At 37.1% G+C, this 13,169-nt stretch overlaps 1 protein-coding gene across 1 annotated transcript in view; it reads right to left on the bottom strand.

Annotated features, from left to right (window-relative positions):
- LOC110380652 (uncharacterized protein) overlaps positions 1-12,412 on the bottom strand; it is a 143,601-nt gene extending 131,189 nt beyond the window's left edge. Inside the window, exon 1 of the mRNA XM_021340704.3 lies at positions 12,077-12,412. The gene's annotated coding sequence lies outside the window, so the exon portion shown is untranslated. The remainder of the gene's footprint in view (positions 1-12,076) is intronic.
- Positions 12,413-13,169: the final 757 nt, after the last annotated feature.

Below are 13,169 nucleotides of genomic sequence, written 5' to 3'. Positions count from 1 at the left end.
GGTACACGAAAAAATAGGCCTTATAATTTGAATAGAAGTTGCTTATGAGAATAGCATCCTAGTACTGAGTATGTCTTTTCTGGACATAATAAAGTATTTTATCGTTTTGTCACAAGCATGCTCATTTGAAGAATTTTGAGATTGTAAATCAAATAAATATGTACAACATAAAAGTTTTTACGATTAGGTGACGAAACCTGTTGACACTTCTTTATTCTGTCCTCTTATAATACCAGTTCTAGATGTACATTTTTATTTCAAGCTCAAGGTCCCGAACGCTTAGTATCATAAATATTGGGAGGTACTTATTTATGAATGGAACTAGAACCACACTATCTATTTTGTATACCTAGTTGTTTAGACCCTTATCTGAGATTTATGCAATAAATCATAGGAAATTGAAAGCATTCTATGAAAAGCGAGTGAATTATCAATTGCGGTCAACAATGATTGACCTCAACGAGCCGGTTGGCCGGTCTTCATCGCTCCGAGTCACGATTCAATGAAAGTATTATTTGAGCTCACACGGCTTCATCTACGAAGCTGATACACTCGTCTCCGCAAAGATAGCTATTAGATTTACTCGCCAACCATGACGCGACATCAATTGACTCACCTTTAGACAACGAATTACATTTTACAGTCGCGGTTCTCATATTTATTGCAATACTGAACGACTGAAACATAAATCCTTCACAGAATTCTAAAGAGAAATTGATCATAAAATTATTTCCCCTTCATTAATTTAGAAACCGGCGCAGCCACGCTTACAACTTACATTAAATTCTTATCGGTTTCATCTTACTTTCCGAGCTGTCATTAAATAATCCCGTTACGGCCAGTGCTGAGGGGAAGCCTGGAGCGGGCCCTGGAGGTTTGTGAGCAAGGTCGTTGTAACGCGGCGAGGAGACGCGGGCGCAAGCTACAGCCATTGAGCTGCGGCTGTCGGCGGCGGCTTCCTACAGTAATTACATTGGGCCATCGCCCTCTATTAGAGACGCTCACGTTCGCCTGACTAGCTCGCAGCGTTCCAACGAACCGACTGAGTTCGCCCGCAGCCCGTCGCTTAATACCAGTGCTCAGGACACGTGCACCGGGGAAACCGGTCCGGCGCGCGAGGGCGGTCGGATTCCGAATCCTGAGAAGAGTGCACTCCTACCTAATAAGTATGTGGACTTGCCTCTGATGACTAAGCATGCTGTTGTATCGGATTTAATGTAGCCACATATTCCAGTCTCGGCATTTTTCATTGAAGAGAGTGTAAAAAGCGGTCGCGCAAACGCTCCTGCGCATTGTAAGTGCGACATGAAAATGTCAGAAGCCCAATAAAATGGTTATATAATTGTAATACTTATTGTTTCTTTTTCTATTTAAGAAGATGTTAATTTATGTTCAAACTTTGATGTCAATTTAGTTATCAAGTTCAAATGTTATTTACCTCTAATTTCATAAAATTCGCGGACAAAGTAGAAATCCTAACTAATATTATAAATGTGAAAGTAACTCTGTCTGTCTGTCTGTCTGTCTGTTTTTTCTTCACGCCTAAACTACTGAACCGATTTGTGTGAAATTTGGTACAGACATAGTTTGGAACATGAGAAAGGACTTATGATAGTTTTTATTTCAAAAAAAAAAATAAAAATAAAAAATAAAATTTATTCTGGACATATAGCGCCATCTATTGGTCAAACCAAAAATATGCCGGAAGTCACTATATCATGCGAACGAAGTCGCGGGCAAAAGCTAGTAATTAAGATAAATAAAATATTACCTTTAGAATAGCTTCAAGTAATGCTTCATAAAATAATATTTGCATCCTTTGCTATAATTTAAGAATATGCTAATTTGGTACACATAGCCGTTTGGTGTAGTATTATGTAATAAGGTATAACGATAAAGCCAATTATCCGCCGTCAGCTGAGTGCCCAAGCACCATTACAAGTCTAGCGAACGAAGATCTATGTATACTAATGAAAGATGAGCTGACCGTAATTATATACGTTTTCATGAGTCAGGAGTGCTAAGTAATCGGGTTAGTGGTAATCTGGGGTGGGAGAAAAAAGCCTGACACAGTGGCTACCCCGAAATAAATTAAATTAATTCGGCCCCTTTCTGTTTGTCGCTAAGTCTCCGAGTGCTGTCGGGTAATCTTACGGGAATTTATTCGCGAAAACTTGCTAATGCAAAAGGTTCGCGATTAACTTGATGTTTTAATGTTCTCTTGAATGCGTTGAGTATGAACGAGCACGCGACACGCACCTTCCGTGTGTTTATTGCAAGTGATACATTTCATTTCGATCTTAGTACTTTTCGTTTGCACTTATGTCAATCGGTATCAACCCACATGTTTAGCAAAAGATTTTTGATTATAGGTAAGACCTGTTTAAGCTTCTTCTAGATTTTTTTTATTTTTGGACTTTGGAAAGCTTTTTATACAAAAAATTTAATAGAGATTCACCATGTTTATCGTATTCCATAAGATGAAAACTGATTCGGTGCTGGTACTGTCCAAACTCGTCCTTACGTGTTTTATATTCTTTAGCAACATTCCTTTAAAAATCTACTGACTTCTCAAAGACATTCTTCAACACCGCAAACTTGGTACGGCATGCGCAATATGATTGATGATTTTCGGGTTTTCATTATTATAAAATAATGAATCTCCGTAATAAAATGGTAGGCAACAGGTGGCTTAAACCGCATTCGTATACCGTTAAGTAATCAGTACGGCCCAGGAGAGGCCCTTGAGAAAACTACCTGCGACGGACGGCCAATTATAAGCAGCTGATACTCTTGAACTCGTTATAATCTTTTATAGCCACATCATAAACAGTATGTTTATGTTTGCTTTATTGCAGGAAGCAGGATTATACTTAGGAGCATTACTCTTGGTTCGCCGAAGCGATTGGCTGAAGGTACCTAGCTTCACATAGGTACCGACACGTCACTGCACATGCAAAGGCTGGGGGTATAAATCCCTGCACCACACTCTTCTACGGAATTTTACATAAAAAATAATGATTTGTCCGACCTGGGAATGACACAAAAGACCGCACGTAAAGAAGTTGCGTCGCAATAATAGAAGACGAGTGGTTATATTCTTTGACTACAATTTACGTTTTTTTTTACTAACTGCTGTTTACACTTTAAAAGATGTCACAAGTCAGGTATGAAAGCGCTTTTGAAGGATCACACTTTTTATAAATATAATTCATTTAATGTAGTTTGCACGTAACTAGCCGACTTGTTAACGCTCGAACCATTCCCACAAAGTTTTATCGAAATAATACTCTGTGAATAAAAGTGAACACCCAAGGGAACAATATCAAAGATAATACTAAGAAATTACGTAAGTACTTAGGTAAAGGTATCACCTTAGCTTAGTCTGAGAAAAGATGTCAAAACGGCTGACTTTTGCAGCGGTGTGTGGGCTTCGAGTCGTCAGTACTCGCGAGTCGGTATTATGCTAACGACAAGTCATAGTGATTCTAAGAATGCAGAATGATGCAATTTGACTGAGGTAGGCAAGCTAAAGTTAATACAAGCACTACCTCCAAGGTTTTATTAATAATATTAGCACGTAGTGATATGAGCGTTACAAAACCATTAGCGTAATACCTACTTTCATCTTCATTATTAGGGGACCACAAAATGAATGTTGTGATAGGTAAAGTTGAAATTAGGAGTCTATAGTTTACCGTACTTGTATCTTGGAGTACCAGTTTGACAGAAATTATCTCCGTACAATTTAACAAATACCCAAGCTCTTCAGAATATTAGTTCAGCGAAGCCTTCTCCATCTGCCGTTTAGCACTCGAACAATGCAGTTCGGTCAAAACTTGACGAGTTAGTTCAATTGCCAATGCTTCAATTTGAGGTGAAGATAAAGCTTACAACCCAATTCGGGTCAGAGGCTGTTGGCTGAATGTGACCTCGTCAAAGTTTCAGCACAATGGGTTCGGGAATCCGCACTAGTGCATGTCCCGAGATACAATGATTGAGGATGCATGGGAAATGAACTACATTACAGGTTTGATTGACCGGTCTAAGGGCAAACCTGGAGATAGGTACCTAATTTCTAATACACGCTCGTGACGCTAACGCTAACAAAAAGAGAGGTATTTTTCAATTTGGCAGACTTTTTTGTCACCCTTTAGAAAGCCCTTACGAAACGTATTACTTTCAGGGCTTTAATCAATTATTTATATTTTTGGGCACATAAAAGGCTTTTTTAAACAGCAATTTTGTATATCGTCATTATAATAAAAACTACAAAGGAATTTTTGCATCAGAGGCGATCACTCACAAAAATAAATGATCTTGAAAATGAAGCAGACAATTTTCATAGTGTATTGTGAGCTCTAGTTTATTAGAATCTATAATGGAATTTAGGTCTTGCACAAATAGCTATCAAAGGTGGAAATTTCAATTAAAATAAAGTGATCCAGGTGATATTATTTTCATCTTCGAAAATGAACTTTGCGAAATAAATGGAAGCAGGATTATTGAAATCGAAATATCGCAGCTTTTGATATGTACTGCATCAGCTCAGATTATTTATTTCATTCAATGGCTAAATGTTTGGAACATTTAATATCGGAAAGTTTTAATGTCCTCCATTTGGCTTGAAACTGATGACATCCATTACAAATTAAAAATAATATTACCGATGATAAATAGTTACAATCTTTTTGCAATTAAGAACTTGTCAGTAAAGTGGGTATTTAAGCCAGCCCAAATTCTTCCTTTGTCATTTTTATTTCCTTTCCAAGTATCAGTCTTAATTGAATGAATCCCGAACGATTCTTTACTGGGCCATTATTCTATAATACCCGAAAGCGGTTGACTGCGTTTATAACCTCAATATACTATTATATTATGGCCCATAACAGTTCTTGGTCCATATTAAAATTGTTATTACCTGTTTTATTGTACTTTATAGGTAACTTTACTTCTGATATTGGCTTATCAGTAGCTTACTTAGATAGGGTCTTGAGGTTGATTAAAATACAGAATTTTATTTAACAGAATATCTACTAAATTATCTTTAAAACTGCTAACTAAGTATGGTCGTATCATGAAAAAGGTTATTGCTTTTAAAGAGAATGTGATGATGAAAAATCCTTAGACGTTTCATAATCAGCCTATAATTTTATTTATTTAATCCGTCCCTTTAAAACTCATTCAAACCACCACAATTCAAAACGTTTGCAACAACATGTACTTATGTTGCTAACTCAGACGCATAATTGAATAACAAATGCAACGAAATATTCAATTAATGAATTGGAAACAGACAGATAGCCGAAATGTGCAAAGTGGACTGAATATCCGCCTAGATTTCGTCCCCTCAACGATTACCGAATCAAACAGGTCAGTTGACAATCACAATATTGACAAACTAATCTGTTATCGGCCTTTGCCTCTTATTGGCTAGTTACTTATTTTCAATAAACCTTTATTCTCAAAATATTCTATGTAGAGTACTTCCGTGTAGTATTAACCACGTTCAAAAATAATTGCATAGACTCTCAGAGCCTTGCATATTCTGTGGCTAGGAGAGGTTCGGAAAACTAACTATAAGAATTGATGATTTTAGCGATAAAGATTGATTACCCGTAATATGAATTTCTTCATTTATTACACTAAAAAAAAAGCTATGGCTATCTCTCATGGGCTCAACCCTAAAATAGTTCCAAAAATTATGTGAAAAACAAATGTAATTATGTGTGTTAAAAAAATATAATATGACTCTTTATCCTGCTAAGTATTTATCTGAAAGAAAGCAAATAAAAATTTCTACGTCCTGAGAATTAGTTATATTGTACTGCATTATCACATCAAATAACAAAATACGTGCTGGTTTATTTGAGTTCACAAACACGGCACGGAGTTTACGCTCAAAAGTTTAATATTTGTGTAAGTAATACTAATATTACCTCCGCTGTGTTTTACTTTTACCCGGCGATAGTTTAGTTTGTGAAACAAGCATTTCTCTATATGCAATTACACCTGTGTGTTACCGGAATTATTTAGTTACTATGAGATTAAGCTACAACCACATCCGAAATGAAAAATGGCAAAAACAACCTCTCAAGAATTCGCTCATTTACTCACAAAACCAAAAAAACAACTTCAAAGAAACAATAAGCTTTTTGAATCTCACGACCGATTTGTAAGATAAGTAAAACAATTTGTAATAAAATGAATTCCTTTACATTTGATCAAGCAGAACAAAATACCAAGGCATAGATATGTCTATCACAATAAAGGCTATGAGATTATAAGCCGATAACAAAAAGCTAAAAAAACGTTTATTTGGGATCCATTTCCAGGAATCCATTTGAATAATCGACGTTTGTGAGGTGAATAATGTCAGGTTTGATGTCATTGTTTAGGCCGTGAATACTGTCATAGATAAATACCAATTATAATGACGCCAATGGATTCAATGTCAGGCCGGAAACTTCCACCATTGAATAGCTTCCCTCGTAAATGCGTGGAGTGGCCCTGAACAATATCGTCACCTGGATGCTCGATTGCAGAATAATTTAATTAATTCAGAGTTTGAATTGTTCATCTACGGAATGTGAACCGCTACAGTCCAGAGAGATCTCAATAATATCAATATTGCAAATACTTCTTCACTAATTGGCATCTTCATTAAAGGGCAAAGTTATTAATTGTGACAATATTACTTCCAGACTTATTGGACTTAATAAAGGCACGCGTTTCACAATAAAAGTCATCAAAGGAAAATGAAAGGAAAAAGAAAGAGACCAAAGTTCATTTGCCTTTTGGCTTCGGTAACGGTACCTTTCCGCTTATTACGTATTCACTGCCCACACGTAAAAATGCATACGACGGAACTGCAGGTCAAAGAGACACGCCTATAACCTAAGGATCGTTAACCACGACCAATAAAAACGATAGACGCACAGTAATCGATGAAAGTTTCCTCATACGATAGTTTCAACTAGCTTTTATGCATAAGCCTGAAACAACAGCAAAAGTTTACTTTCAATCAGTTAGCATGGAATCAGTTCTCTGAATCGATACCTTGGAATCCAGAATCGACTGATTTTATCCATGTAAATTTCTTACGAGCTATTCCAAAGAAATTGAAACGTATCTGATTTCGCATTTAAAAAAGGGCACGCGCCTCTCGTCTTTCTATGGAAGTCAACGTGACCCGTTTTATTTTTCGGAGTTTTTTGTAACAGAAATATGAAGCCGTACGTTCCTATTTATTGGTTTGCGACCGATCGAGAATCACAAAAGTATCCGCATTTACCTTATTGGCGAAGTGCGTATCGCAATTTGATGGCTTCCTTTATTTAATTAAAATAGGTTTTCTACACGTCTTCGAGATGTTGTTAGTTTAATATTAATCGTTTACTTTTGTTGATGTGTTAGACGGACAGGTAAAAGTGTGAATTTGCACGCACATGTCTTTAGGTCATTTATTAAGTGTGTCGAGAAAGCTTTTAAGAGAATGCAAGCGAATGTGTGCCAGACGTCAAACGTTAATTTGATGATGCTCGCACATCTGCTGCACTTTTATTCACTTTGTTTGCAACGCAATCTTATTCTAATCAACAGGTTGCAATTTATACCTGCTATCTAGAACCGATGCAATTGCGCACCTATCCGTAGCTCGTTATCTAGTATTGTGTATAGGAGCGTTAGTAGAACAGTTTCTCGGGGCTATTCCTTTATCTGAACCCTGTACTGATAGGAAATTTATTTCGCCAAAATGACCATTTAAAGCTCTCCGTGCTATGATAAGAATAAGCGGCAACTACTTCGATTCCCCGAGAAACGGAGGTGTGTGATATAGAGCATAACAATTTAAGGGAGTAAATATTTAGTTGCAGTGAATACACACAGTAATACGAATCAGACGCGAAGTTAATTAAACTTAGAGCTAACATCAATAGAAGGAATTAAACGGCTCCTCTAGCACACGAGCGGAATGTGTTCTATTCCGCTATATTTATACCTTGTAATGATGTAGGTAATTGGCTTGCTATTACATATGCAATTTCTTTAGAAAGAACCCACGAGGGTTGCTTGTTCATGCAAGTGAATGAGAACTCTTTGAGGAATGAGTTCAAGCTTCGGCACACAGGAGAAGAGGAAGCAAAGACGTCAGACAAATGAAATATCACATTTGCATACTTTTTACACCGAGTTGCATTTCACGAGTGATCGCATCGGTGTTACGATCAATTGCTCCTTTAATGGTTTGTGCGATACATTCACAGCGTTATCTTTACGGCAAGAAATAGCTGCTATGTGCATTATCGTTGAGATAACTAGCTAGGTATCTTGCGACAAACTTCTCTTATCACGACGCATAGAAAAGCTCTCGACAACAGCCAATAGAACCGACGTGAGTAGGTATTAATGTTATTTTTAGATCACGAAGCTGAAAATTATAATACAATGTAACCGAATAAGGGAAAACAAGCAATCACTAAACTATTATAACTTCTATAGTTTAAACTCCCGTTAATTGCTTATCCTGGTGCAAAAGTAGCGGTTCTATCACAATGAACTTGGGGTCTCGTTTATGACGAGGGGTGACAGCCAACCGAAAATTATAAATCATCAAAGTAAGTTTATTATGTTTGTATTAGAAAGGTCAGATTAAGAACTATGTGGTTGTTATAGTTTGGTGTTGACTATTATTACTTTAGAAATAAATGAAGCGTGATAAATTACACTAGAAGAAATTGACAAAAGCTGGAGCGTTTTTTCAAAAAAGTGGAAGCCGAAAATCGATCTCAGTGGCGTGCACTTGGAGAGGCCTATGTCCAGCAGTGGACTGCGATAGGCTGATGATGATGATGATGATGAGTGTTTTTTACAAATCTTACATAGGACTAAGGATTTTCTTCCAAATTGCATAAACCTTTAAATGATCTTACGGCCGACGCATCGGACGGTAGTTTTGTTCCAACATGGAAGTCACTAGCCCACATTGGAAGAGTTTTTTGACGAGAACTGTATTAAGCTTAAATGCTAGACTAACAAAATACCTCTACAGTACCCTCACATTTTATTTAAAAAAAGAAGGAGGTTTCCTATTTGTATGTTTGTAGTTTTTAGCCAAAGGGTTTAACTAGTTTTCCGAATCTCAACTAGTCTTGACATTTAACCCCATTGTGTGGACATCGTATGCTCTCTGTTACACATTCGGAAGAGCTAGATTGTTTTCCGGCTTCATTGAAACGAGAAACGACATGTCGAGACACAGGCTAAATAGCCTGAAAATGAGGCTTCGCTCAGAGCCGTAACAAAAAGCCATTTCAAAACGGCGGAAAAAGATTTTTCCGGATCCGCAAAATGTGAGCTTTAATTTTTCGTGTTTTATTTAGAAGATTTTACAGCTTTCTCGTTTAAACTGTGGTTTTCTAAGCCAATTTATCTGTTGATTTAATTATTGAACAAGAGTTCCGCGCCGGTCAATTAATGTCAAAATTCTATGTCTTGTTATCAAATCTCTAGAAATCTGCAGAAAGGCAATAATAAGTTTTAACATCGGATGTTCATGGTGGGAATGATTATGGGCCTGATCAAAATACGGCCGCGGTATTTAAAAGGATTTGAAACAAAAGTTTGTATAATAAGTAATCATTGGCTAAATTGTATTTACCTGTAAAGTTTAGCTTTTAAATACCATTAATGTAGTCTAAAGTTTGCTCAATGAAAATCCTAAAATAAGACATTTACTTTTATTATATTTAATTTTCTGGGACGTTTAACATTCATAATTAGGCTCAGGTTTTTCAGCCATTTGTGACGTTAAGCATAAATAAAGTTAAGTGCACTTTTGAGGCTTATCATTCAATTAATAACTCCGAAAATTATTTAGTTTAGTAGTTTGAAAATAACGAGTTTCTTTAGTATCTGCGTCCCTTTGTACCAGTTTAAAACACGGCTCACTGAGTTGATCCCCACTGATTTCTAGCCAAGTTTCACAAGTCCCTTAGGACCTCCCTCAAACAAATATGAACATTCAAGGTCTAACATGATACTACTTTTTTATTTGCTAGACTGCCTTGTAAAAACGAATAAACGTTATCTTTGAAAGAAAAAGTCCAAAATAAACTAACGCTTATTGCTTTAGTTAGTTTCAAGTATCAGTAGAAGGATCGTAATAACTGAGTATTTTTATCTATATTTATTCCCCTATAAAGGGGATAAGCAAATATCTGTGAGCGTATTTGCTATAGGTACGTAGATTGGGATTCCACTCACATAGAGGATAGCAAAATATTATTTATTGTCTTATTGGATGTCATATGGCACCGATAGCGATCCATCACAATATTTGGGGAAGGCAAACAAACTCGGTTATCTTCGTGGTAGCGAGAGTAATTGTGACCGTTCTGTAACAATTCTGGCCGGTGTTAATAAATCTCAGTGGTCGCATGTCTCTAATTGGGTTCCTATTTTATATTGGATTATCAAACGCTGGTTTGTGCGAATTTTCGTCCGTATGCGGTTGGGCGAAGTGTCAATTAGTCAAGTTGGTCTATTGCGGTCAGTCTCGGTCCAGCGGACGGTTTCTCATGCAGGACAGGAGTAATATCCAAATTCAGTGCCGTATTTTAAGACGAATGGATTTGAATCTGTCTAAGACTGGATACTAATGATGTAGATATCTACCGAGGTATTCGAAATCTACTACTACTACGATGCTTTTTTCGCCTAGCCTATGAATCTTTGTCGGTTTCTTGCGACCCACAAACAAAATTATACGAAATATATAAATTAACTGTCAGCTTCTGAAGTATCGAGGTCTTTGTGGTATGACAATGAAAGCGTAAGAGGAAGGTGACCCAGCCGTTGTTTAACTTTGTTCTATAAGAGCTTTTAAAAAGACACATAGCCTATTTATAGCCGACCGCAAGGCGTAAAGCTCAAAAGCTTTCGAGCATTGTTATGAAAAACGGATTTTCGACATTAAATTCTGGGTGCCAATATTACTTATTCTTGAATGTTGGGCCTCAGAGGCTACTGAACAAATGGAATTTCGGAGACGATACTCCCAGGTGCTGCTAATTGCTTAATTTATTCATCCTCTCGTTTTCATCAAATTATTAATGAACATTCCATGAGATGGGAAAGAATAATTTTAAATCATTGCCAAGCCTTTTTAGTTTAGGTTTTTTAAGTTGTTTATTTTTAGATATCTATTAGATGGTCTTTCAGTTAATTCCACGTTCAAGTAGGTGCTTATATTCTTATGAATTGTTGCAGTATCATTCTAAATGTAATTATGGTTAAGATCTTAATTATCGTTCAGATTATTGTTTGTTTGAAATTGTTTGCAGCGCAAGCGTTACTCTCAATTTCCAAATGTCCGGAGCTTTTAACTTAATTAAAATTACTTAATTGTTGAGCATCAGATATTTGTACCGGGTCAAAATTTAATTAAAATAGTTAAACATGAAGGCAGCCATGTTAATTTCTACATTTGCCTAATCTGTAGTAGAATATACCGTCGTCTTATTGTTTGTTTAAATAAGATTGTTCTTATTAGGACTCAGAGAAGCCCCAACTCTTTGTTCAAAGTTCTACCATTGGAACTTGTTCTTACTTGCAACTGATGACTAATCTGATGAATCTGTTGCTCATATTTATACACAATAGAATAAACACGACAAACTGCAATCGCCATGACATGATTAGGTACCTTTAATTCCATTCTCTTTGGATCTTCTTACAAGACGATTGTCCGCAAGGCGATACCGAGAAAACGTCAGTTACGAACAATAAGTGGTGCTGGTTATCAAACAGTGAAACCGTTCTTGGAAATTAAGCGTTGTAAACAAAACCTCAGCGGATTGTCGCCGTGACTTTGTGGAGCCCAAACATCGGGAATGCAGCCTGACATGACGCCCACTGGCCCACGAACTGCACCGGACACTGATTAGCATTTACCACACTATTCAAACAGACAAACCAACGATAGCTTACACAAACTCAGTACACACGCACTATCATACTATACTCGTGCGTTCAAATTCAAATACATGTTTCCAGTAAAGTTCGTTTTACTTACCGGTTTAGTGAGAACTACGTCCAGCCATGAATTTACAGCATACACATGCACACCGCAGCAAATCGTCAGCTTAAAAACAAACTTTTATAAAGTTTTTCAAACTTGCCGCACGTAAAAGCCTCAAAGTTCACTTAAAAGTGCGTTGGAATTTATTAATAGAGTCGGGAGTGAGTATAGTGTGGTGGTTATGCTGTAATAGGAGGTTTTTGTTAACGAAACAGGTTTCCGGCGGCGGAAAGTGAGTTTGTAAGTTTGTTTGACGCGGCGACGCGGAGCGAGCGGCTCTCGGACACGGACGCTCGGTCGGAGGTACCACGCGGTATGACAGGCAGTCGCGAGCGGCGAGCGCTGCACGCACGGCGGGACGGAGCGGCAACGTCGCACCTACCCCGCGCGGGGGGTTTAATGCCTCCATGGCCCACCTAGCATGATGGCGTCATTGTTTCATCATTTGTTATCTCACAGCTCCCGAAGGAATACCAATTTTCTGTACAGGCTCTGTTATCCAAAAATGTAGGAATGACCACAAAAATGTTGAGCTTTGAAAGTTTATAAACATGAGATTTGAAGAATTTAGTTTCTAACAATATTAGGTAACTAAGTGGAGTAAGTAAATAAAATTGAACAAATAATTAAAAACCGCTCAATTTTACTTCCACTAAGCTAAAAAAATAACAGCAACAGTTTATTAAACTAAAAAAACAATTGAGTAAACAGAACAACAAATTAATGAAACCAAACCGCACCAAATATATTTCCAACCACGGCTACAAAAGTTTTAAAAAAATGTTTATATAATTGCTTCGCTCGTTAAACTGGGAAGGTACCTACTACAATATTCACGAATGCATTGACTAAAGTTCCGGTGACTCACGCGCGGATAATGCACGCATGTTGGTCAGCCGATAGACCTAGTCAGCAGGTGACAGGTGACAAATCAAATAATCACTAACTCTGTCTCATTCCAACATTCTTGCGTTTGCGGTAATACCGTTAGTGGGTGCACAGGTTTATGATAAAAATAAGTAGGTTTATTTACATTTTCTTTTTTTTCAAGGAATATGAAATAGAATTTTGTAAGTGTTATGCGAAT

Source organism: Helicoverpa armigera, chromosome 1, assembly GCF_030705265.1.
Source record: "Helicoverpa armigera isolate CAAS_96S chromosome 1, ASM3070526v1, whole genome shotgun sequence".
In the NCBI taxonomy this organism is placed as follows: Eukaryota; Metazoa; Arthropoda; class Insecta; order Lepidoptera; family Noctuidae; genus Helicoverpa; species Helicoverpa armigera.
This window is presented reverse-complemented; position numbering and strand designations above follow the sequence as displayed.